This window comes from Amblyomma maculatum, chromosome 1 (assembly GCF_055883805.1).
Source record: "Amblyomma maculatum isolate TAMU_Amacu chromosome 1, ASM5588380v1, whole genome shotgun sequence".
Taxonomy (NCBI): domain Eukaryota; kingdom Metazoa; phylum Arthropoda; class Arachnida; order Ixodida; family Ixodidae; genus Amblyomma; species Amblyomma maculatum.
Window position 1 is genome coordinate 387,798,500 of NC_139344.1, and position 25,296 is coordinate 387,823,795.

At 45.9% G+C, this 25,296-nt stretch overlaps 1 protein-coding gene across 1 annotated transcript in view; it reads right to left on the reverse strand.

Annotated features, from left to right (window-relative positions):
* Positions 1-1,248: 1,248 nt before the first annotated feature.
* The window catches only part of LOC146208473 (uncharacterized), a 122,975-nt gene continuing 98,927 nt past the window's right edge, over positions 1,249-25,296 (reverse strand). The window contains exon 2 of the transcript XR_014703389.1: positions 1,249-1,342. The gene's annotated coding sequence lies outside the window, so the exon portion shown is untranslated. The remainder of the gene's footprint in view (positions 1,343-25,296) is intronic.

A 25,296-nucleotide genomic window follows, 5' to 3' on the forward strand; every position in this document is an offset into this window, starting at 1 on the left:
GCACGATAGGCGCCGAAGACGACGTGTGTGCGGGACCTAGGTGTGGGCTGTTTGCCTTTGTGCTCACTCACCATTTAGCGTGATTGACAGTGGGACAACAGAGGTGGAACGGCGCTGTGTGCACGTGCGGAACACAAAGCACCTTCCCCTGCACCACCCCACCCACGCAGACAGACACGCTCGCCGCAGTGGCGCCTGTGGAGGGTCCTCAAGCGGGAACGGCGAGGTGGACACGGCTGTCCGAATACCGAAATGCTCGCCCCTAAGCAGGAAGACGGAGTGGGCGCACCAGTTCATTACCGTTTCGCCCGGAAGGAACACTTGATGTAGGTCTGAAGAAAAAAAAAAAAAGCCGCGGAATCTGGGTGGAGGAAAGCAATGCAGTTTCTGTAGCAAGGTGGTGACAGCACATAATTCTATGCGGGTGTGGCCTAACTGCGAAGTGGAGCTTTAAGCGCCTTTGAAATCACTAAGTGGTCGCACGTGCGAATTCCGTGGAAAATCGAAGCATACAAATACAGCCGGTTATAAGCGAGGGCCCGGCCAATTTTAAACTCCTGTTGAAAGCATGAGCTGGGGGGTCCCTTTAACAGATTTCCCCGTCCGTTCAGTACAGGCGCCCGACAAGTTGGGCTGCTCTCTTACAGCTGCCATATTCCAACAATGCCTAGCGCTCCGCACTGTATGCCTAAGCGTATCACACGGGCGGCACTTGGTTACTTCAGAGCACCGTAAAGCCTCGCAGCCATGTCTTCGTAAACGCGGTTCTTTATTTAATTACATAAGTAGTACTGCCTTTGCACACACAAGCTTTTTTTCTTCTTTCTGAGGCAGCTTCCTGATGAAACCGAAACATCTTATCGACATTGTTGTCGATCTTTTCTGGGATGGCATGTAAAACAGCGTAAACTCCTTCCTGTCCTAACTGCGAGTGGAAAGAAATAAACCATTGACGTGATGGATTACGACCCATTCGGAGTTTCCTTCTCACTGCAGCACCGGAAAATCTAATGCATTCTGTCAAAACCTCTGAATTCCGAAGCTGTTTCTTTCACTTCTTAGAATCATGTCGTGTTCTCACGAAAAGTAACGTCTTCATAACGTCCACATTTTTCTTCGCCCCTCCCTTTTTGCTCTGAACAACCAAGGGTATCTGTTTCACGTTGGATGAGTCGGTCAGAGGCGCTATTTTTTCAATGACTTGGACCACCTTACATTTTGAAAGCTCAGTGTAGCCTTATTTTACTCACCTGTACCAGTGACAGTGCACAAGCGGCGAAGTTAAAGCCAGATTCCGTTCTTCACCATCCCGCTGACTTACTTCCTCCGCCTTCATCATAGTCTGAAAGAGGAAAGGAACTTTATTCAGCAACTGCATGATTAGTCGCAGAGGAAGGAAACGGCTCATGCCCAGCTATCTGGGACATTAGAGTGCCTCCACGCGTGCGCTCCCCTCCACCGCCAAAGAGCATCGAGGCACCCTACGGGACATACGGGACATGTACTACTTGCGCCATCTATGTGCTAGTAGCGGCGAAAGGACGCGTAATAGTGTTCCCAACCTGTTCGAGGTTGAACCATGGCATTACATGCATATACATGAAAGAGACAGCGAAGGAAGCAAAAGCAGGCACATTAACCAAGCGTTGGCCAGCGGTCCGCTGCGCTATCTACGGGAGGGCAGCGGGAAGGGTATAACTAGAGCTAATGGGAGGAGTGAAGTTGAGTTCATCATGTGAACTTTACATGACTGGGCATTGCGCAGCCAGTCATGGTCCTTTGTAAGAATTTTTTCTCCGTGTGTACTCGAAATAGGATTGGTATAAAGGAACGGCCACACCTGTGTTGCCTTCAGCTCGCAGCGTCACTTAGGGCGCAGAAAAGGTAAATTTATTGTCTAAATAGTCGATATTAGTTATTTTTGTATTTCTGCTGGTGGGTAGGTGTCGTTAAAGGTAGAAGAAGGAAATATTTTTACAGTTTTTTTTTTTTAAGAGAAGGATATTAGGGGGAAAAAAAAAGCTACATAAAGGACACAACGTATACAAACATCACTACGAAGAGGCAGTGTACATAAAATGCAATTTGAGAATCTCTTTGCTCCGATTTTGAAACAATGACAACGTGTCCGGCTCTAGATACCGGTATCAAATTAAATTGGGCTATTGCCGCGTGCAGAAATGGCGGATTTACGGAAACTGTGGTCATGTGCGACTCACAACCTGCTGTGATCCTGACGGATTCTAAATTCGCCCTTCAAAGGTTAGAGCGCGGGTTCTGTATTGAGGACTTGTCCGTTCGCTATGCGCGTTTGGTGTACACTGCTGAGCAGAGACTTTTCAGTACGTTTCCAACGGGTGCCCTCGCATATAGGTGTCATAGGCAACGAGATGGCGGACAGCATGTAGCCCATAAAGCGCTCTCGGAACTCCCATCAAGAGGATTTGCTCAAGACACCAAAATTGTCTCAAGAGAAATAGTCGACAGGCATTTCAATTCCGTTTGGAGTTCACCTTACAAGTACACCCTACAAGGTCTAAAAAGATCCAAAGCCACTTCGCTATATTGAATTTGCACGGGCTCTGCTAGTACCAATGCGTGGTTGTATAAGACGGGTCTGGCAGCACCTCCGCTGTGTTCCATATGTGTTGTGTGCGGGGATATAGAACATTATATTACGTGCTGTCCAGGGTACATCGCTTAAAGGAGTGTGTTGTTTGCTTCCCTCAAGAAAACCGGAGTCCTCCGAAGCTCATTTCAGGACATTGTCTGTATACCTGGGTCGAAACCGGTCTTATAGAAGGAGGAGGTCCTTCTTACTTTCCTGCAGAACTCAGATCTGGAGTCCAGATGGTAACAGAAGTAGTGACTACTACCTATGTGTGACTGAATTGTGAACAATGTTTGTTACTTAAGTGGCATTATGGAGAAATTTCCGGCATAGCCCGCAAGGCTAATCCCATCTGTAGTCAGCAACAACTTCAACCTCAAATGAGTAGGCGTATGTGTTGACGAACGGTTAATTTGTGAAGCCTGGTAATCATAATCATGCTTTCTTCGTAAACTGTTTCATTTTAATGAAGCACCAATTCGCCCAGAAGAGTTAAACTGCAGTTGAATGAGCATTTCTGTGATCGAATCCTAGCTTAATTGGAAATTTTGATGAGCCAAAATTTATCTGGGTTGCAATCTCCTAAGCCTCTCTCTGAGTTATCAGTTAAGTTTTAAAAGGGCCGTACACAACTACGTTAATGTTGACAAGCTCTAATGTGGGCCTCACATTTGTTAAATAAGCTGAAAGTTTAGGAATTTTAATTCTCGACGGAAGAACCAAACTTTTTTTCTGCACTAAAAAAAAATGTGATTAATAAGGGACATGTGATTAATAAGGGGGCTCTAACTTTAACCGTTAGCTATCGCTGCTACTAAATATTTGATGTGAAGTGCATTTAGTACTCTAAACTCCAGCAAATATTTATTGTTAAATTAAAGCTTAGCCTTGACAGTTTTTTTTTTTTTTTCTCATCATTCTTCCCATTACATTTGCCCATTAGTTTCTAACCATAAATTAGACGTCTTAAATGGTTTGAACTTCTTTGGCCCCTCTTTCTCGCTAAAGTAAATAATTATAACCAAGAAGCGTGGCGGTAAAATATTTATCAGGATTAGTATCAATGTTAAATTACAAGTGAAACTTTGCCCATGTCCGATCTTTGAGGGACGTAGGCAAAAGTTGCACCTGAACTATCTGATGTGCAGCCATTATCTCTAATATACCCGGCTCTATTTGGCAAGTGTTCATTTCTGATGAGTATCAAAATGTCATTTTTCCCTGCAGAAGTGTTCATTTGATATGGTGAGAATTGATCGATCGATCGATTGATTGATTGATTGATTGATTGAATGATTGATTGATTGATTGATTGATTGATTGATTGGTTGATTGATTGATTGATTGATTGATTGATTGATTGATTGATTGATTTCCTTATTATAATCAGGATGGCTCTGTGGTCTAATAATGGGAGGTCGGGTCAGCAGGCAGAAAAGTTCACGTGCGGCTGTAAACGCCGGTCCCTCGCTCCAAAGCTTGCAAGAATAGCGTGTCCTTACCATGGGCTTAGTCCAGGGCCTGGTCCAGTCCTGCGAACGCCCGAGGTGAGGGCGGTGAGAATTAAGGCTCGTTCACAATTGCCACTTTCCGAAGTTGTACGACCGCTTTGGTCGAAAAGTGACATTCGCAGGCCTTTCGAGCTATGGTCGATTTTCCAGCTCTGCGACGCTGGTTGCAAACCGGTAACCGATCAGCGGCTCAACTGAAGTGAATGGAAGTTAGTTTTACATCCGGCTTCTCGCTGCTGGTGAACAGTCAAGATCGAGAAGCCTCGTTCCGAACGAGGCTTGCAAATGCGACCCGCGGTTCGCATCGCACGCCCATCGCGACTCGCAAGTGTGAATGGGCCTTTAGACGCTTCATCGAAGGCCTTAGAAGTCGCGACGTACTGCGTCAACCTACGTTTTGTTCTCCTATACCTGGTAAATTATTTGGTTCCTCATAGATGTTCTGCGAGAGGCTTCGACTTGAATTAATGCTAGTTCGAAAAACGACATTAGTTGGCTCCATGGGCAAGTTAAGTGGTCTAGAAATTACATGATCCATATTTCATCTCCCAGTTTCAAAATGACGCATTAATGATATTGGCCGGCATTTTCCAGTATTTTGACGATCTTCTCATTTGCATATTGGCACTTCTTCAACTGCACACCAGTCATATCGGGTCTCTTTCTGACGAAGCCAGCTGCTAATAAATTATCAGTTGGTAGTGAGAAATATGTTTCGCGTACCAGCGCAAAGATGCATTTCGTGTCGCATCTGTACAAACGCATTCCTTTTCATTATTACTGAGCGGCAGAAATAATATTTCTCAGTTCGCTAGCAGGTTATATAGCATTGTTATTGCTGTTTTCGTGACGGTGGTAGCACAGAGTGAATTTTTTGCTATATAGTTATATGTAGCTATATAGTTTAGTTAGTTTAGTTAAATAGTTTAGTATATAGTTATATAGCTTAATTGTATAGTATTATTGTTAGCATTGGTATAGCAAGTTATATAACATTGTTATTGCTGTTTTTGTGATGGTGGTAAAACAGAGTGATTTTTTAGTTGGCATAGAAAATATAGATTTAAAGAACTGATTGATATTTCAACCAGTCCACCATCAACTGTGGTCTCATTGTTTCGAAAGCAAGTATGAGCACCAGAAGGCCGTGACTGGTGACACAAAGACAGCTAGAGATGAAAGTTTCATTAAAACTTGGCATTGTTTCCTTGTAGTATTTCTCTTCAGCTTCACTTAGCTGGGGATGCAAGGAGTTAGCAAATTGGATATATAACAGAACGGTTATTTATTATTGTTTCCTCTCCTTTGTTTCTAAGCAGATGGTTCCGTAAAAACGCTTATTTCCCAAAAGGGAGAAGGAGGTATACGAGGATACTCGAAACAGGTCAGGGTGGCATCCATATTTCAGGGCAATACTGGATTAAACTTATTTGCGTACAAGCCGTGCTGGCTGATATTTTTGTACGGCTCTGTGCTGGTCAGGGCCACCAATTGCTTGTATGGCTGTTCTCTCCCTAATAAATGCTCAGGTTTGGCTGTGCAGCCCCGTTATATTTAGAGAGTGCATAGAGCAAGCGCTATGCAGCGGGATAATTCCGCAGGGTTGTCGCGAAGGTCTCGTTTAAAAGAAGCAGATTTTGCTACAGACATTGGTTTGGATTTACCTATACATTCTCGGATATATCTATAAATATTTGTGTGGGAGTGGTAATTTCGTTCTGCTTCGTCCGATGAGTTCTAATTATGCCTTAGGTACAGCCGAAATTGGAGTGAGGTAAAGGCGTGGACCCGTTCGGTTCGTGAGCTAACTAGCTAAATCATCGGATACTTCATTCCCAACGGAAGATCCTTCGATTAATCCACGATTCGTGCTTGTTTCTTTTAATGCGATGGCACCGCAGGGCTTCCATCCAGCCGCTTAGCCCTTGTCTTTGTGAGTACCCTTGTGGCCATTGAACCAAATAAAATACATATCGACGCGACTGGGCTTCAATCCCGCAGCCGTGCGAACAGATTAACTTCGATGGTCGTTGCATTGCATACACCATCGCTGAAGCCGAACGCCCCTAGTGTTTAACTTACCTTCTCGAGCTGTAGATTGCATGCAATATTCACGCAGACGTGGCCGATCACAGAGCAGCGTGTCGCATAGATGTCACGTCAGAGGCGGCGTGCGCTCGCAGCAACACCTTCTTCCAGCTGATGCTAACGTCACGACAATTGCTCGAGCTAATGAGGCGCCCGAACAGATGAGACGCCGTCCTAAAGGGGGGACGCCACGGGAATCGTTCGGGCAAATCAAACGCCCGAAGAGCGAACTACGCGTTTGGATGCGCAAGCTTTACAAGTGTGGCATTTCTTAACGCAGATATACTTCGCATTTGGTCATCCGGAAGCTAAATAGGAAATCATCCTTTTATTGCGAGAGCCCTAATCCGGAGGTTCAGAGCAAGATCGATTAATTTTCTTCAGTCAAGGACAAAAAAAAAATAAATGGCATCATGACTAAGTTATGAGGCCAGTGTCATATGAGCAAGTATGACTGGTGTGTCGCAACTAGAAATTGACGACGTCATCAATTCACGTGATCAAGGTGACTTGCAAAGTGGCGCAGTATGGTGTAACTAGAAATTAACGACGTGATCAAATGCACGCTAGCAAGATAATTTGCAAAAGTGGAGCATGTTGTAACTAGAAAATGGAATCTTCAGAGATGACTTGAAATAGTGGTGTAGTATGCCGCAACTAAAAATTAATCGTGTCATTAATCATGTGACGTAAAAATTACTTCTAAAGGTGGCGAGAATACAGCAGAAAATCGTGCTCATGAAACACTTCGACGCCGTGATGCCAAACGTCATTCAAGTAAAATGAAAAACAGTCAACGGTGCTTGTAGCCATCAGTGTTGCCAAAGTTTTGAACGAGCGCAAATATTTCTTTGAAGCGTGACCGTACGCTCGCTTTTAATCGAGTGAACACAACTTTGTAATCTGATAAATGACATGACAATTTTATAATTCTTTTATACGCGCCACCATAAACAATCCACAGCACTAAATAATATAAACTTATATCAGCGTTCCTACTCTGATTTGTTGATCAATTCGCTCTCGTCCTACCACATCTGCTAGACTTACTGGTCAGCTCAGCTGGTCAAGTAATTGTTCCAGTGAGACAATGGTCCTGGGCTCGGATCACTGCCCGGGAAAAAATTTTCTTCGACGAGGTTTTTTGCAAGCTGCATAGCTGATCTTTTATGGCGGTATGGTAGTGCTTGATACTAATGACTAAATTGTTCCCTTGTTGCCAAAAATCTCTTATGCGTGGAAATAAATAGTTACAGCTGCTTTTATAGATGATTAATATCAACTTCATTAGATATCACATTTATATCATTTAGCTCAGAGAACAAGTCAATCCAAAGCAACAGAAAGGAACTCGATGCGCTCGCTCGAAAGTATCTTCAATATCGATACTTATTATGCTCATCCCGGGTGTCCTGTTTTCAATTTCCGAAATACTGAGGAAAACATGCAACACCTGTATTGGGCTTTCTCTGCGCTGAAAACAATGAGAATTCGGGCCTTGTTGCAGCGAGTTGCACGTCAAACAACTCGCCCTTGTGCTGCTTGAACGCTGGCCATCGCTCCCTCCTAGACATTATTAGACCACAAAAGAAAACAAAGAGTGTTAAATACTGTTTATTTGTCACACCCTGAGGCAGTAATAAGCTAATAAAGAAACATGGGGACTACTCACAACTGATTTATTGAACTAGCAAAACCCTTTTCTTGTGTGGATATCCCGCGCTATCCGACTTCCTATCACCATGGCCTCCAACAACGCCAGCGGATGAACGGCGTATATCCTCTCATACTTGCAAACATTTCAGGTCATTTGCTTCGGTGACTGCAACCAAAAAGAGAGGGTAGAGGTGGTGAAGGATGTCAGTTCCTAGGTCAACACCGATTGCGGCGGGGCTAGCCAGCCACCTAATTTTTGTCGTAGGCCGTCATTGCACTCGCCACCGCTTAGGTGGTGCGCGACGGCTGTTGTGGCGCGCGTCTTTCTCTCCCTCTTCTTTTTCTTTCTTCTCTACTTTCTTCTGTCCGCACGAGGGGTGGCTCAGCTACAGAGCCAGTAGCAGGCCCGTGTACTTTTTTTTTTCCTTTTTCCTAGAGCCACAACAAAAGCAACCAAAAAGATTATTTTGCGCACACCCGCACACGTAAACGCTTGCCGCCATTTGTGCGTCCAGACGACCCAGCAGCTCTTCTAAGTCCTTGCGCTGCCTCGCCCACTGCCGTATACACTGTGAGGCCGACGTAGGACTTAATACCAGCTTTTGGGACACCGGTTGATCAGTGAGAAAGACAAAAGTGTAGCATTTAGTTCCCGCAATCGAATTCTATCATTACACGGCTTCAGCAGCAGCTTAGCTACACATTACAAGATTCAGAAGTCATCGAAAACTTTGCATACCTAAAAAGCACCTTAGCACTCACGTTTCTTTAGGAGATTAAACCGCAGACATGCCTAACAGGGGGAACGCTCCGGCCCAGATGTGGGCGATCCGTTTCACTTAGGCTGTCATCCGCATTATTTTCTTAAATTAGAAAAACTGAACTGTGAACCCTTCCCTGGCTTGAAACTAGCCGCTCCCTCAAATTCATTTTCTGAAACTCGACGACCTTCACCTCCAATGTTCGCTCGATAGGGGTAAGGAAATTAATTTCCGCGAGCCAACCAACCTCTTTCATCCCCCCCTCCCCCCATCCCTGCAGCAATCCGTTCATCCCGTCAACGTGGCTGCGGCGTCCCGACGTCCCGCTCATTCACCGACGCACACACACGCACCGCTCCTCGAGAGAAATTGATAAGTCGACGAGGCGGGCAACTCCCATCACCGCCGTCGTTCAAAGTCGCAACGCGTGAAAACGAACCAACGACGCTTGCAATACAAAGCGCGAAAAAAAAAAGAAAAAAAAAACACAGAGAACCCAGAGGAGAGCCAAGAGCCTCAAGAAGAGGAGGAGGATAGACCTCTCCCAGAGGGATGGAGGAGAGAGGTCCGAGTCCACGGCTGCTGTCGGCGGCGTCCGGCACTCTGCAACGGCCGGTCAGTAGCGAGCGGCGGCGGAGCGGCTAACATCAAAGGAATTGCCCCTCCCTGTGGAGAGCCAGGCCGTCCGATAGGGGAGCCCAATCCAATTCGAGAGCACACCACCGCCACGCCACTAGCTGCTGCGGCCAGAAAAACGCCGCGCACGCACAACGACGCACCGAGAGAATAAGAAACAGATACACTCAAAAAAGAAAGCCAAGAGCAGGCACATAGGCGTTCAGAAGATGAAGAAAAAGGGAGAGAAGGTAAAGAGCGTTGGTGATGGCGGTGTAGGGGAAAAGAGAGAGCTCGTCTGAAATCTCGGCCTTGTGCCGCCAGGAGGGAACTGCCGCGCCTGCGTAGGAAAAGGCTGGCCATCCATCAAGGCGAGCCGAGCTGATAGCCGGCGGTGAGAACGGCCACCACGTGCTTCGATTTCGCGCTTGTCCCGCACGCGGGCCACACGACGATGACGCCGATGGCCGAATAACAATCTCCCGGAGCAGAGTCCTTCTCCTTCTCTCATCCTCTTCTTCTACCCTGCTCCCTCTGCTAAAATTCCTTGATTTTGCTCTACCTCTCTGGCTCTCTCCCTCGCCTTCCCTCACTTACGCCATTTCATCTGATGGAGTCCTTCGCCATCACCCGTTTTAAACGAAGAAGAGTCGTTTTCAAGAGTTCGAGGGAGTTGACCCTCAGTGGAAAAGGCGAAGCGGCAAAGTAGTAGTGCGTATGGGAGCCTGTGTGAAGACTGCATAAAAAGCGTGAAATTTCGCAGTCAATTTCCGTGCCTTTTATGTCACCTCTTTTGGCAAGCTTTACTCACCTTGCCGCCACCATGCGGAAGACGGGAGATTTAGAGAACCGGCGGGGAAGAGGAGAAGCGGTAGTCATGTTTTGTAGCCAGCAATGCTAAATAAAAAAGAATATATGATAATTAAAGCGGTGCCTTCACAAAAACAAGCCTGGTGCCATTGTTTTCCACTTATGCGCATCGTGCAAGTGACGTCACATGAATAAGCCCGGTTGTAAACGAGTCGGTTCTATTCATAGAGGAAGGGGTTCTATTCCATTCTGGTGCCTTCACTGGCGTCATATGAGCAGCAACAATGATAGGCAAAATTGCTGAGATAACGATAAGTATTCACCAAAGTGATAACGAAGTCAATAGCAGCTGTAAACGGGTTCGGAGGCAAGGATATCGGATGAGCATTCTTCTCAGAACACAATGACAGAAGTCAGTAATGCGGCTTTTAATGGGCGTTGATGACGAATCAACAGGCATACATCTGGCGCCCACATTATCCATGTAGACAGAACGTGTCGAACACGCTTTGAATGATTTTCGAGCAAGAATGTGTTTGAAGGACGCGGACGTGAAGCACCAATGTTAGGCCCGGTAAAGAGGAGAACCATCAGAATAAAAACAAAAAGGAATACTATATGTCTACAATTTATAAAAGCCGTTCTCCGACTATCAGAAACATTCACTTCACAAGCCAGCTCACGCCCTTCTCCACAGCAGCCTTACTACTGCTAGCGGTCTCAAAATGAAAGGTGTGACCTACCCAAGGAGATGCCTTCGATGGCCTGAAATATGCACCCAGCTAAAGTCAGTGAATCATTCCTACAGAGAAGTGCAGGACACGGGAAAGAGAGAGCTTGCTGCGAAAAATTAGGGGAGTTAGAATAGTGCTCCTGGCACTGTTCATATGGTCATAAACTATATACTTTGAGACATAGTCATACCGCTCCCGGCGTAGTATTCTAAGACGATGTTTTCAAGTATTTTCTTTTCTTTAAGCAAGAGTACGAGAATGTTCGAACAGCTAATCGAATATCTTCGTGTTAGATTACTTGAACGAATCGAATAGTATATTTTGGAAATTATTCGAACCGAATTATGTATGCTACGAACTTTTCGAATAATTTGGCGCGAAGCTAGAGGCTGGAGTATGACCAGCTGTAGTATTTTTCTTTGACTACTAGTCGAAAAAAAGGGGCCCGCACAAACGCTGCCTATCACCATACAGCGATCAGTATGCGCGGGATGAAGGGTTCAGTGCCGTTACGCGGTTCATTCGTGTGGCAGTGTTCGTAATGCTTACATGACCTTTAAGGCCGGACGACGTTGAAAGACTTCGAAGTTTAGCAACCTTGCCTTGATACCAGATCTTGGAATCCATTGCTATAGTATAGGTGCCATATCCGGTCCCATATGTCCTGTGGTATGAGTGAGTAAATAGTTCTAGCTCATTCTGATTCGTCATCAGTGAGAAGAAGCGATTTTTCTATGCGTAATACTTGGGTCTCATAGAGTTAACATATAATGAATTCGTGTTGCGGCTTACATATTGGAGATTATATTGTTGGGTCTTTTAACAGCTACAGCTCTAACTCCACAAATCAGCACCGCACTGCAGCATCGGCGATGGTGCTTCAGTGTTTCCAACTGTTTCTCGTTTGTGCAATTATTGGCGAAAACAACGAACATAATTATTCTAAATAGCCAATTCGTATTCGATTCAGCAGGGAAGCCACACTATTGCATGGTTTCGGTTTGACTGTTTAGGACTGAGCTACATGTGAGCGAAATTAAGAGGGACGTACGCGACAATGTGGCGCGGCGAAGGAGTTCGTCGTTCGCTCCGTCGCCTACAAGCTCGACGCGACAGCGCTTTTGGCACCGCCTTTTCATTCCGCGAAAACTTCTTTTTTTTTTTAATATTGCGAAAACAATACTACTCGCACTTTCAAGCCTTCGCGTGAGCCGGCCGCAGTTAGGTCTTACCCACGTGACGCTGTGACGTCACACCCCACGTGACACACGGGCTGGCAGGAGCTGCCAACTTGGGTCTCTCGTCTCACATGGGATGGTTATGTCAGAATCAGCCTGCTAGGACCCTGGCATTCGCGTTACCCATGTAGGCCACTAAGGCACGTTCATATCGGTTGGTTAAAGCGGGGCTTTCTTTATATAAATGTGGACTGAGGAAGAAGAAAAAGAGAAGAAGAATGCTCGGTCCCCCGCAGCTAATGTTTTCACTCAATATTTGGTTCAGCAGCGTTGAACCCTTGTAATTTTTTTACGGCGACATGATCGGGAGCACTTGGCCATGAGAGATCCCTTTTTCATAGATATTATGTATCGACGCAAGCATTCAGGGGAATCAGTTATAATTTGTTAGCCGCGAGTAATGCCATATTTATTTTCTAGAAAAGATGCACAGAATTCATTTCAGCGTCGATATGTGCGCGCAGGTACTCTTCAGTGGCGGGTAGATCCAATATAAAAGGGGCGGATATAATTAATAAGGGGAGAGATTATCTGGTCGAGCGAAGTTTTGCGCAGGAAATTTGGGGGAAAAAATCTCCAAAGAATATGCAGTTCAACTGAAATCTGCCTTCCCCCTAAACCACCACCCACTCCGAGAGCCCCATAAATCTGTCCTTGCTTCTTCAGTGCCCTCTGCTTACTTATTATCGTTTGCAAAACTATTACGTCATTTTATCTCTATTTTGCTCTCTTAACACAATCGCTGCAATTCACGACTTATCGACCCGTCGCCGGTATCCGAGATGCAACACTGCGCATTGCTTCATCAGAACCGTAGCATGACGAGGTGCTGTAGCCCTGTACGGCCTGTTTTTAACCTTCCATTCTTTTCCGCGTGTCCCCGATGCAGCCAGTAACGAGCAGTTGCGTGCTGGTCAACTGTCGTTCTGTATTCTCCGAGCACAACGACAGCAGGGGTGAGACCATTAAGCATGCAGTACATTTCTCATCACTGCCACGCCGGATCTTCGATGACAACGCGCCCGTTAGCCCTTGGTTGGCCGACGCCCATATACGAAGCCTGTTATCCGGTGTACAGCCTGTCCGGCAAGCGTTGCAAATGCAATACCCACGCTACTAATGTATGCCCTTCAGTCCAGCAAGCGCGGCACGCCACCCGTCTATTAATGCGTCGTGCGCGCGCCGAAGCGAACCATCTACCGAGAAACAAACTGGCCAGCAAGGAGCTGCTCCCGCACGGCTCACTAGTATGCATGCATGACCCGTCGCCGCCATCAGCGTGTGTGTGTATATAGAGCCAGCTCCAATGAGCAGATGATGGAATATCACCGTTCACCGAGGAAGCCGTGCACGTACAACGCTGGCCGTCACGGGCAGGGATGCGAGCGTAACGAGAAAGAGAACAATAAAAATTTGCAATACCGAAGCGGGCAAGAGGGGAGGGGGATAGAAAGGCGAACGGGGGGGGGAGGCGAGGTGGAATTCCGGCCGGACTTCCCAGGTAGTGTCCACCGCCGCCCTGCTGCTAGGCATCCGAGAAAAGACCGGTCACGACGTAGGTTAAGCAAACACGCCGCTGCCCCCCCCCCCCCCTTTCGTATCTCCTCTCTGCTCATGCCCGCCCCTCCTCCTCTCCCCTTCCGTTCAAAGCCACATAGCCAGCCTGGCGGGGCTGCTTAGCTTCCACGGGTATGTAACATCCCCCTCTCCTCTGCCCCGTTCCCTTGACCATTGCAATTACGCTCGCTTTCCACGGCGGGCGACTCAGCCCTGTGCTGGGTCCCAGAGCGAGGCATGTGCTATGAGCAGTGGTATGCGGGGAGTGGAAGCCCTTTGGTTGCAACATGCCCGAGGAGTAAAGTTTTTCCGTCATGACATCAGAGTTGCTGCGTCACCAGAGCATCCCGCCGCGAAAGCTCTCCAACAAAGAGTATGAGTGTGTAATGATACGTAGACGAATATCAGTTTAGCGGGGGTCGAGCATTTACTGACTTTGTTAAAAAAATGTGCCCCTGATTTCCCAACAATAAATCGTATGGAAATCATCACGCAATTCATGCACACTCCCGGTAAGGGAACAGTTGTGCCCAGTGAAAAATATTTTTCCCCTATTGTCTAGCACTCCTGTGATCAAGTTTCTTACAGCTAATTTGAAGCAAATTAGTAATAGATTGTCATAGACAGCCGGCGCCCTCCTGGACACCTTCTGAGGCGAGAAGGAGACAACGGTAGTATATAAATTTTCAGGCCGCACTCTGCAAAACCACAGTTTTAATGGGTTTTAATGCACTTTCAAACGGCTGGTCGCACAAAATTCCCCTATGGCTCCCTCATCACCGTCTCATTATCTCCTTTTCATCTTCTGTCACAATCTGAGAGCCGTTTTCCCATTATGTCACCTTCATACGCGACATCACTTTTCAATCATTCGTTAAGAAACGAAGAATTCTCCTCAATAAATCAAATTGTTACTTGAGTGGCTATGCGGTTCCGTAATCGCTTGCCATGAGAAATCTCGATGTTCGAATCCAGCGCGGCGGCGTTTTGATATCCGCAATTTTTTCTGCCTCTTTAACACAATGTGGACCACGGGCACAACCGCTCACCGCGGCCAGTAATGTCAAAGCATTAAATGTCAGGGATCATACGAACATTCAGGCCGCCATACCCAAAGCATTCTTCCCTCCAGTACACCTGGGTAGAATAAGCACTAATCAGAAGGCGAATGCGATAGATTTCCTGTTCCTATGCTGTTTCATCGTCACAATCAAGCGAGCTTAGCCCACAGGCTTAAGCTTCTCCCAAGGACCTCCAACCTTTCCTGCTTTACACTTTGCTGTTTCCTGATCTTGCCATCCACTGTGACATTCCAGAAGGCAATCGGTGACCAAATTTGGGTTTTACATATATATGGCTGACGCTCTTTTCTGGTGTTTAGCCGGATCCCAAATAACAACCGCCGTTTGCACTCTGAACGCCCACATTTAGCAGATAGGTATATGTCGACTATAGTAACCTAAATATATGCGCTGTAAAGTGAACACTTCAATCTGGCAACTGAGAAATAGGCTGTCACCGCCATCTGTAACATGCTCGTTTCCCGTCTCCTGCGCACACACTACCCCGCAACGCACCCTCAGTTGTGCTCACCCACACAACTCCGCTCCCATGGGTCGCACCCCTCCTTGGCGATGGCGCAACAGTCGGAAGGAGCGTTCCGCGGCGCACTACCCTTTAATTATGGGGCTCGCCGCCAGGAGGCAGGAGCGACGCATGCGCCGGGCAGTGGAGGTCGGCCGCGCGCTTGTTCCCACTTTGTTGAAAAGCGTGGCATCATCCTCCGTCTCGCGGAGCCGCATCGCTGAAAGCTGTTCTTCAAACGCATAACGAGCCGGCACGTCGATCGTGCCGCTCGGCCGGAGCGGCTGCTTCGCTTGTTTCTCTGCCTTTGCTTTTACCTTTCTGCTTTCCATCCCTCCTCGCAGTCCGTTCCTTCTCGCTGTTCAATGTTCACTGTGTTTTGTTTTACCGTATCGTGCTTCGTGAACGCTTTGAAAGCGAGGTCACGGTGGTTACGCGCTGCGAGCTTTACTATATTAGGTGGGCCGGCTCTTTCCCGCCGGAAGCCTTGTTACTCTTATGGCTTTTTGCACGGTCTCCGCTCCGGCTTCGCTTACCTCTCCACCTCCTCCTTTCGTCTTTCTCTCACGGATGACGAAAACCCTTCGCTTAATATGCTAACTCGCTGAAAGGCATTTACATACTAATGGCGGATGCCAGTTCCAGCTTGAGGAGAGGAGAAAGTCGGCCTCAAACAAACAAACAAAAAAAAAAAGAACGAAGCCTGTTTGTTTGCATTTGGCGCGCTAATTATAATTGCAGCCTGCCCAGCTTCTCACTTCTATCTTTCTTTTTTTTTTTGCGCTTTATAGTTTCTTGTTTAGTTTAGTGCCTTACAAGCAGCGTATATGTTATCTTATGCATTAACTCGAAAGTTTTCTGTTCTTTCTTTTTCTGCACCAGTGTTCACGTAAACAAGAAGACAACAGGCGAAGCTGACCGGACGCAGATGTTCGTCCAACTAATTCTACTTCGAGGCATGGACACAAGCATGCATTGTAGAAGTACACGCCCTGTAGAAAACGGTAAAAGACGAGAACAACCAAAACGTCAAGTTGCACCAAAAAATCTCACTAAAAAAAGAAAGTGTTTTTGTTTTTCGTGCAAGTTGTGTACGGGTGCGCTTCTTCCTTTGCAAAACACTTTTATATTCGTAAATTTATCGGAGCCTCCAACACTTTCCATAGCAGGACTATTTGGGAGTCAATTTGGTGAATAATATTGATACATGCTTCGGGCATGGCAGTTATGACGAGACGAGGGAATCTTGTACCTGTTCACGCGCCGAAGCCCATTTTCTGAATATAAATACAGCGTAAACTTCGAACCACGGATTACGACCACAGTAGCCTGACTCCTAAACGATAATTCCAAATTGCTCGGATGCCCTAAAGCGCGCACTGTAACTGTGCCCACGAAACCTTTCTTTCGCACATCGTGAGTGCTCCTTCAAAGTGAAGGGAAGAACGTCTATACGTCCTGCCCAACTGTAACGCTCAGCTTCCACCATTTAGGTTCTCTATAGAACCTAAATGGTGGAAGCTGGCCGCTACAGTCACCCTCCGCTTCTAATCATCGGCAAAAACCAAAAACACGTAAGCGCACTGGTTTTGTTCGGAATAGTTTAAAAAGTTCCGGATGACGTCAAACTGTCATGAAACAGCAACCAACACACACACACACACACACACACACACACACACACACACACACACACACACACACACACACACACACACACACACACACACACACACACACACACACACACACACATATATATATATATATATATATATATATACTTTATGATATACTTAAAAATGATATACTTCATTCCGACGTTCCGGACGGGGTCCTTGACGAAGGCCGGACCCCGCGGCCGAAACGTCGGAGTAAAGTATCTCGTATTTCTACCGTGTGTCATCTCGTGTACGTTTATGCACTACCGGAACCATTCCAGCTTCTATACCCCCTCCCTATATATATATATATATATATATATATAAACAGGGTGTCACACAACTTTCCCGATTATCTATTTTATTCCAACAGTTTCGGACGGTGGACCGTCCTTCTTCAAGGTAGAATTGATACTCAATTCTACCTTGAAGAAGGACGGTCCACCGTCCGAAACTGTTGGAATAAAATAGATAATCGGGAAAGTTGTGTGACACCCTGTTTGAATTTAACTCTGGCCCATTAGTAACAAGCAATCCATGTCTATATATATATATATATATATTAGCCGCAGGCCTCGTGCGATCAAAGCACTTTTCTCTGACGGTATATTGCGTATAACTTTCATATCCGATCGAAACAAGTAGATCGCAATCTGAACTCATTTCCTATTTTTGTTCGCAGGATTTTCTCAAGTGTCTCCTTAGCATCCACAAAAGCAATTCCTTTCTTCGCTCGGTTTAAAGTAGCCCTGCTGGATCTGCCGGAGAAGTTTTTAACTGCGGCTATCACAGTGCCTACAAATCATGACAATCAGAAAACACCTATAGCATCCAAACAACAGTGCCTTACAAGCTGAAAAGAATGACCACGAAGGTGTATCATTAGGTTCATTTTACCAAGGTGAGCACTGAAGTGTTTGGTAACGAAACACTAAATGCCACAAGCGACATATTTGACACGTAGTGCAAAACTCTAAAGAAGCTAGAACTGAACACTGTTGATTGAACGTGAACAACTCGACGAGCTGGTCCCGTCACCGCAAAAAAAAAAAAAAAAAAAAAAAAAAAAAAAAAAACAAAAATCTAGGGTGTTTTTGATAAGAACCGCTAGATTCGAAACGGAAGTAAACAGTGCTCATCATTGCTTCTGTTGCACTGCTAAAAGCAAACTGGATGTTCTGAAGACGTTGCAGTAATTCGAAAGTTTGGGATTTATTGTGCCATTTTCTTTCTTTCCTCTTAAGTATGTTTTCTTTGTTTTCCAAACTGGTTATGTTTTTGGTTTTAATAGATTTATAAATATATTTTCTCGTATAACAGGCAGCTTGCTGTGTAAGTAAACAATTGTTAGTGCATGCTCCCTCTGACATTCTTTTCGCACTCTTGACTTTTTTTTTTTTTTCGTATCTTACAGCACGCCAAAGCTATAATAATTAACATGACTTGCTTTGACGCGTTTGTAAAACGTCTTGCTTTTATGCCTGGAAGCGCTGCGATCATTCAGATTATCATAGTTTTCTTCTCTATAAAGGGAACTTGTTTTGTGTGTGTGTGTGGTTTTAGTTCCAACCTCAACGCGCGAGTTCATTTTATTTCGCCAGAACTAAGCGCGATAAAAACTAGGCCGGAGACCGCGAGAGTTTGCTTGGCTGTTGCAGAGGCAAGGCTTGATTTCAACATTGACCATAGCCACGAAATTCTCAGGCCACATGTTCTGCTTCTGGTCGGCATATTCTTAATTTTGATGTTCCATTAAAGCTATCAATTATCTCAGAGGTTAGAATATAATGCTTATTCTAACTTCCACACATATTTTGAGATTTGGGAGCGTCGTAGTTGTCTGACTATTCTGCTCAGAAGCAGATCGACCTTTTGGCCTGGGAACTTTTGAATACCCTGTACGCTCATCCTGAAGCTTTTTCAAAGCATCGTCACTCATAATGAGCTTTTAACGCTGGAAAACATCGGACGAATGTAAAATCGCAATATGGGATGTAATTCTAACACGTAACCTGCTGCAGCGATTGTTTCGTGACCGTAAATCAAAATCGTAAGCAATATCTTCGTTATAACCGAAAGTTCGGTATATCTGGGTTTGTTACAGCAACGTTTCAGTGAAGTACTGTCAAGTTCTCGTCTTCTGGCTGGATCAAACTTTCGTAAAGAAACCATGATGAGGCACCTCTTAGAAGACGTCTTTCATGGGTCACGAAGTAGCGAATGACAGCCATGCAGATCTTTTTTGTCGTCTTTGCGAGGAAGGATATGAGCGTGCAATACAGCAGCAGCTCCGAGGCCGGACGGGGTGGAAAGCTACAAGCAAATATCAAGGTTTGAGCCTCTGCTTTTCATCGAAGATAAGCTAGGCGCCCTTTGTCGGCGAGTTGCGCAAAGTGTCAAGCATTCACGCTATCAGTGCTACGTCGTCACGCGTACATTTCGAACCAACGATAAGCATTAGCTGTACTTTCATTGTTGAACGGGAGAAAAATGCACTACTCAGAGCACAGAAGAAATAAGGTGGCGTAAGAATGATTTCAGACAGGCTGTTAGATCCCTCCAGCTCCCACACACAGTAGCAACCGAGCGCTTTCTGCTTCTGATGTGCTTTACCAGCTTCATCAGCTATGCGCTGTATAAACGACAAAAAGTTCTCCCATATCCTTCCGAGTGGCCCTGTTCGGTGCCACCTGCGGCTATAGCTGCGGCCACCTTACACTCGCAAAATTTCTAATCACCTGCGTCCACCTGACTGTCTGCCGCACCCTGCTACGCTTTCGTTCTCATGGTATCCAGTGACCATCGACTATCCTGGATTCGCATTGCGCATCCTGGCCAAGCCCATTTATTCTTTATTTAGGCTAGGATTCTAGATGATGTGATTAGAAGTACTAAATTGGTTATAATACATTATAAGCTAGAGGAGTGAAATCTAGTCGTTTTCTGAATTACTGCTACGAACAGGAGTTTCACTGATTGTACAGGACGAGCTGTTGCAACAAGCTGGGTCCGCTTACGAGTCTGAGTACAAGCCGTCTGTACACCATTCTGTGCTATAAATATTACTCGAAACAGAAGCTTAAGTATATATTGTAGCTTGGAAGGGGTTAAGTTATGAAAACAAGGTATTGAAATTTGAAATTGACTAAAATCTTGGTAGTCAGGCTTTGGGGAATCAAATATGAATTGTCTAGTTATAACTGTCACATTATACCCTAATCTCGACCCCAAGTTGAACCCTGCAGCATTGGCAATTAGTTGAGAACTATGAGCGATCTCACGACATCGTCATTTCAGCTTCAGTTCACTCGGGCAAATTACCTGTACCCGCGCAAGCTAAATGCAGGCGTTACTCTCGATGAGAAGAGAGCACAAGCACGATGAAGGGGTGCATATATCAGTCAAAACTTCGACGCCACGCCAGCCGCAACGACCTTCGACAGCACCCTTTTTGCCCTCCGGGCTGTCTTCGTGGTTAATTACTGTTACCGCACGGCTGAGAACTGAGCGCTCCTGTTATAAGTCATTCTACACTCAAGCCATCGTCTCACGTGCCCGAATATATATAGAGAAATGATCAAACTCCTCTTCCGCCCACTTTCATAGATTGGACCGACATCCCTGCCCCTATCCAGCCAGCGTGTCCCATAACTCGGGTCGGAAATGTCTGCATCATTGCCTCTCCGCGCGTGCATAGCCGTCAACGCTGAGAACGCACCGTTACCCTCCCCCCCCTTTTTTTTTCTTTTTGTCCTGCCGTTATCCCCGTAAAATAGCCACAAAAGAGAGCCAATGGCTGGCTATTCTTCATCGTCCACGTTGCGACAAGGGCGGATCGGGACACGTTGTCCACTGATTGCACTCGACGGAAACAACGCGAGCCTCGAAATGAATCGGCCGACGCGGAAGGAAGAAACAAAGCATTGTGCGAGTGCGACCGCGGCACCATGCTCCGTGGAACAGAAAAAGGCCTCGAACAAAACGTTACAAAAAAAAAAATATCGAAAGAAGAAGAAACGGAGCAGAAAAGTGGACGTAAGGGGTGCGGATCGGGAGGACTAGCGTGTCCATCAGAACTCGTTAGCAGCCACGACTGATACCGAAGAACTCGGCGGCGGCGACGCGCGTGAGTTTCGCAGACAAAAGAAAACGCAGCAAAGAAAGAAGCTGGAGAGGAGGAGATCGAGAGAGAAAATGCGGGACGTCGTTTCTTATACTTTTCTTTCTTTTTTTTTTTTTTTGTGCGTGTGGCTGCCTTACGAGTTGGCAAAGCATACATAGTTTGCGCCCAGGGGGATCGCTCGCAGTGAGAGAGTGGGCTCCTCAAAACAACTGGCTGAAGCCCAATAACGAAGAAAGAAAAAACACTCAACGCAGTATGAGGAGCCACTGAGCCACTATTTTGGATGCAGCACGTGTGTTTGCAAAGGAGGGGGGGAACCTTGCTGAGCAGTACTGTTGCAGCTATATAGCAAGCACGCAGCGAGGGCCGCGCGACGGTTCTTTTTGTAGGAGCCGCGCGGCCGTCGTAAAGCAGTTGTTTCTCGTTGTCCCCCTCCCTCCACTTCAGGAGCGATCGGCTTCGTTTTTTCAGGCACCGGAATATGACATCCAAGGCCCGGCGGCACGGTTTCCTTGTACACCACCCTGCAATAGCAATGAGGGAAGGAGCTCTGCATTATATAGTATTGGGGCGTTTGTTCCGATCGGTGTGTGTATGGAGGGGAGAGGGAGGGGGGGGGGGGGGGGGGGAGGCGGACAAGGAACTGCGGCGGACTGTTGTAACTGTCTCTCACGCGGGCGACACTTCAGCATACCCGTGGCTTGTCGCTTCTGGCATGAAGGAGGAGATCGAGTGGATGTTGAGGGAGGGAACGTTGTAGAAATGCAACGAACGTGGAATACGGCGCAGAAGAGAGAGAGAGAGAGAGAGAAAGAGAGAGGAGAGGTGGCTGTTTTCGTAATGTTTCTTTATTTTGCATTCGTGCTTATGTTTATGTCCTCCCTCTCTTTTGTCTTTTCTTTCAGCAATGAATTTTCCCCCAGTCTGGCGGCCTGTTTGTCTTTGTCAAAGAAAGGAGGCTGCTAACTCAGGCTATACAAGAAAAGTCGGCACTGCGTGCCCGGCGTGGTGGTCGTGTCGCTGTGGATCGAACTTATTTCGTCTTTTTTTCTTCTATTTTCTCATCATCTTCCCTTTATACGACTGCAACAACGTGTTTGTCTCCGACGGATCGTTAGACTCAACTGCAGGCCTCCTGCAACGTACACATTCACCGGCAGCAAGCGCTGCCGTCTTACACTGTATATCGATCCTGGTTCAACATCTTATACGACCCTGGAACAAAAGAGGCGGTGGGAAAATTCTACCTATTCCGGCGAGGATTTGCCAGCCATAGTAAAACGACCTTCCGTCAGAGCCGTCTAGAGTGAAGCAGTAGATATGTAAGGGCCCAGGCGTCGTGGCTCTGCACGCATAGAACTACGTGCTGCGTTTCAGCACGTCTTTATTATCAAAAATTCTAAGAGCAGATAGCAGCTTCGTCAGCCTTGGGTACTAGTAGTTTTATGTACTTGTCTACACATGCAACTTTCCTGACTCGCTGGCCCAGGAATTCCGTGCATTGTTACTGCTTTAGCGGCATCTCGACCGTGCGGACGGCAGTCTAAAACAATGGTGACAGGAAGACCAGTTGCTAATTTCGAATTAAAGCAATTACGTCGCAAGTATTACTTTGCTCTAAATTACTGCATCAAGATGATTTTTTACGTTACTATTAGATCAGTAAATAACTACATCACAAAACTGATTAAGTTGGAAAGCACGATAACATTCAATACTATTTAATTACAGTGTAATTTAATCGCAACCATGTCTTGCTGAGAAAAAAAATATCCACCAAACAGCGCAAAGAAAATGTGACGGATAAATCAAATGCAAGAACTCAGCATAAAGGCGGGGTCAATAATAAAAAAAAAAAAAAAGATCTCGGAAGGAGGGGGGGGGGGGGGGCGAAATGAAACTAAAAAAAAAATTCGAGGGACTTAGGCTGCACCCTAAAGGTATCCTTCTATCGTGTTAATAGGTCCCTTTTCAATGATCTGGGTCCTTTGCATATCCCATCGCAGGCGCGGACACTGCTTTTCACTTCTCTTTCTTCTGTATCTCATTTATCATAAGATATTTAAGACACACCAGGCCTCCCTCTAACCAAGTGGAACGATTTTTCCTCGGTGATTTATAGGCGCACCGTGTCTGACCCGCGACCCATATGGTTCTGAGGTTCGATTCATGGCTAAATAGCCCGATTTCATTTTCAGCGCAATTATTTTGCTTTACATTGTTGCATGCCTTAATGAGGTTTGAGTCATATCACATGATGGAAAAATACAGCGCAAAGAAGGACGAGGACAAAATGAAGACCCATAGGACAAACCAGAGCTGCCGGGCTTTGCAGACCGTGCTTGCGATGAAGGCAGCAGTTGATGAAGGCACATGAGGAACACATACAAAGCGGCCCAATGTAGTAAAAAATGAAGTTCAATACCGTAGCAGTCTGGGCATGTTGTTTATTCATGACGGAAAAATACAGCGCAAAGATGGGCTCGGCGCAATGGTTATGATGCCCGACTATTGTGCCGTAGTACCTGGGTTTGAACCCGACCACCGGCGGCTGCATTTCGATGAAGGTGAAACGGAGAGGCGTCCGTGTGCTGTGCGATGTCAGTGCACGTTAAAGATCCCCAGGTAGTCGAAATTACCCCGGAGCCCTCCACTACGGCTCGTCTTTCACTGTTTCCACTTTCACTCCCACCTTCCTTCCTTCCTTACGGCGCGGTTCAGATGTCTACAGAACAAGTTTGACAGATGCTGCGCCTTTCCTTTCCTGTGAACCAATTATTATTTAACAAAAATATGAAAGTATTCGCATGCAGAATGAAAAGGCGGTGTTTAATGCTCTTCGCGTCTACTCTTAGCCGAAGCTTGAGTGGCTGCCCTTTTTATTTATTACTTCATAGTCTCCGTTTTCTTTTCTTTCGTATTTGCTAAGCACATTATGCTTCAACTGTCTTATACCTGGAGCAGTGGTCGGTCACGTTACAAAGTGTGCTAGGCCATGAATGCGCGCGAGGCTTTATTTCATTGTAGGCGCCAGTTAATAGTGAACTAGACTACCACATTCTAATTTTCTAGTTCACTACACTTTGGTTATATCTGGCAATAGCAGGAGGCAACAGCTTACCCCTACCCGTTGCTCTCACCTGCTTAAAATCGAAACAACGAATGGCACCGGGATATGTAGAGCATTTCTCCTCAGTGTCGCAACAGCACAGAAATTATTTATTTATTTATTTATTTATTTATTTATTTATTTATTTATTTATTTATTTATTTATTTATTTATTTATTTATTTATTTATTTATTTATTTATTTGGAAGGGGGGGGGAGGTCCTAGTAACAGTGTCAACGCTAACTTCTCGGACATCCACTGTGGCATTGCAAAGAGGTAACTTATCCCCACTGACAACATTATGCGATTATGCGCACTCATTCATATCAGCGTATCCAGAGCGCAGAAATGTGCGGTAGAGCGAAAAATATTTGCACAAGGAAACGTAGCTCTTACGCTAAGCGGAAGTTGGCTGGTCGGTATCAGAGTCTGTAGAGACGTAGTGATAACAGAAAGAGGTTGAATAAGCTCCTAAAGAGCTTTTCCTGACACCAAATGTCAAGAGCATAAAGAAACTCTTACAGAAATAAGAAATATATTTTCTCAGCAGTTTACTTCAAGCGCAAACCGGCATTAGAGTTTCACCAAAAATTCGATCGCTGGAGAGACAATATGCTGAGAAGTTGGCCTATGTAGTGATGACATCCTATAGGTCAAGTGAATCACTGAATTCGAGCCGCTCACTATCTTCCTGATCGGTGATTGGTGACAGAGCTGACGTCAAAGAGACAGCGTCATCCCGAAGGACCAATCAAAGAGGACCACCCATAGGAGTCAAATTCAAAAATGGCCCCTTTGACCCACTCGAAAAAATTTGGTGTTATATCAACTTCTATGTTACCGCCGCACCAAAGCCCAGCCGCCGTGAGAGACGAAATTTCCTTACTGATTAGATATTTATGACATCACCGAAGTCATGTGATCAGGAACGACCAATCATACAGCCCAATTAACGGGAGTCAAAACTAAAAATGGCCTGTTGTACCGCCGAAAAAAATTTAAGGTCCTACTTCAACCATCGACGGTGTATGGAACTCTATGGTGTATGGTGAATGCTGATGAACCCAGTAACGAAACTTACGCAAATTGACAAACAAAATGCAGTTGAGTATTTGAATCCATCGCATTTCTTTTCAAGGTGTCCTAAGTTGCCTCGTCGTTTTTCTCCAAGTGTATGCCGATATGAAAAACCAGCGCTCAGAAACGGGGAAGAAAACTCACAGCAAAATCGAAATCG